Below are 1369 nucleotides of genomic sequence, written 5' to 3'. Positions count from 1 at the left end.
AAGTGTAAGTTTAGGGCATTACCTCTTGGTCATAGCATATGAAGTGTAAGTTTAGGGCATTACCTCTTGGTCATAGCACATGAAGTGTAAGTTTAGGGCATTACCTCTTGGTCATAGCACATGAAGTGTAAGTTTAGGGCATTACCTCTTGGTCATAGCACATGAAGTGTTAGTTTAGGGCATTACCTCTTGGTCGTAGCATATGAAGTGTAAGTTTAGGGCATTACCTCTTGGTCATAGCACATGAAGTGTTAGTTTAGGGCATTACCTCTTGGTCATAGCACATGAAGTGTAAGTTTACGGCATTATCTCTTGGTCATAGCATATGAAATGTTAGTTTACGGCATTACCTCTTGGTCATAGCACATGAAGTGTTAGTTTAGGGCATTACCTTGGTCATAGCACATGAAGTGTTAGTTTAGGGCATTATCTCTCAGTCATAGCATATGAAGTGTTAGTTTAGGGCATTATCTCTCAGTCATAGCATATGAAGTGTTAGTTTAGGGCATTATCTCTCAGTCATAGCATATGAAGTGTTAGTTTATGGCATTAGCTCTTGGTCATAGCACATGAAGTGTTAGTTTACGGCATTAGCTCTTGGTCATAGCACGTGAAGTGTTAGTTTAGGGCATTATCTCTTGGTCAAAACACATGAAGTGTTAGTTTAGGGCATTATACTCAACACAATAAAATTATATACAGGGACTGGAAGCTCCTAAATATGTATGTGCTGAAAGAGACTTGAGAAAGTTTCATAAAATTAAAAATTGGTAACTGTTAAGGAAGTGTGAGCTTACTAATCGAAAAAAAACAACACTAAAATACTGTCCAAAAACTGCTCCTATGTTGTAGTTACAGATCTCAACAACAGAAGAGTACTTTTCCACCCAATCACAGTGAAACTGCTGGTGCCATTATTAGGTTGATGTTAAACCCAAAATAGTGATGTCCTTTGGGTAAATTCATTAAATACTTCATAATTTATTGAGTTTAAGTACTTGTTTAAAGGCTGCAGTTGAAGTTAGGCTAATTGATTTGTTTTAACACATTTTCAAAATATGTAGGTGTGGTTAAGGCTGTGCTACAAAAATAATATTCTGAAAAGAATTTGTAGAAAATAATTAATATTTTTGTTTATTTCAACCGATTTGAAGTTGTTGGGTTCAATCTATGAAATACGTGTTACAGGTTCAGGAACAGAGGGTGTATCTGTCATCCCCAGATCATCATCTTCAATCGGTAGTCTAGGATCAACATGTGCTGGTACGTCTTCTCGAAAATTCTAGGTCATTTGCGATGACGAGGAACCCACTTTGAGACTAATAATGGTTGGAGACGGCTTGTTATTTTGTAAATGACGTTGGTAAAT

General features: G+C 36.7%; 1 protein-coding gene across 1 annotated transcript in view; it reads left to right on the top strand.

Moving 5' to 3' along the window:
• The first annotated feature begins 952 nt into the window (after positions 1 to 952).
• LOC111089635 overlaps positions 953 to 1369 on the top strand; it is a 2820-nt gene continuing 2403 nt past the window's right edge. Inside the window, exons 1-2 of the mRNA XM_022402498.1 lie at positions 953 to 956; positions 1189 to 1263. The gene's annotated coding sequence lies outside the window, so the exon portion shown is untranslated. The remainder of the gene's footprint in view (positions 957 to 1188; positions 1264 to 1369) is intronic.

This window comes from Limulus polyphemus, unplaced genomic scaffold (genome assembly GCF_000517525.1).
Source record: "Limulus polyphemus unplaced genomic scaffold, Limulus_polyphemus-2.1.2 Scaffold6861, whole genome shotgun sequence".
Lineage (NCBI taxonomy): Eukaryota > Metazoa > Arthropoda > Merostomata > Xiphosura > Limulidae > Limulus > Limulus polyphemus.
The sequence above is the reverse complement of the archived record's forward strand: the minus strand, read 5'-3'. Positions and strand labels throughout refer to the sequence as shown.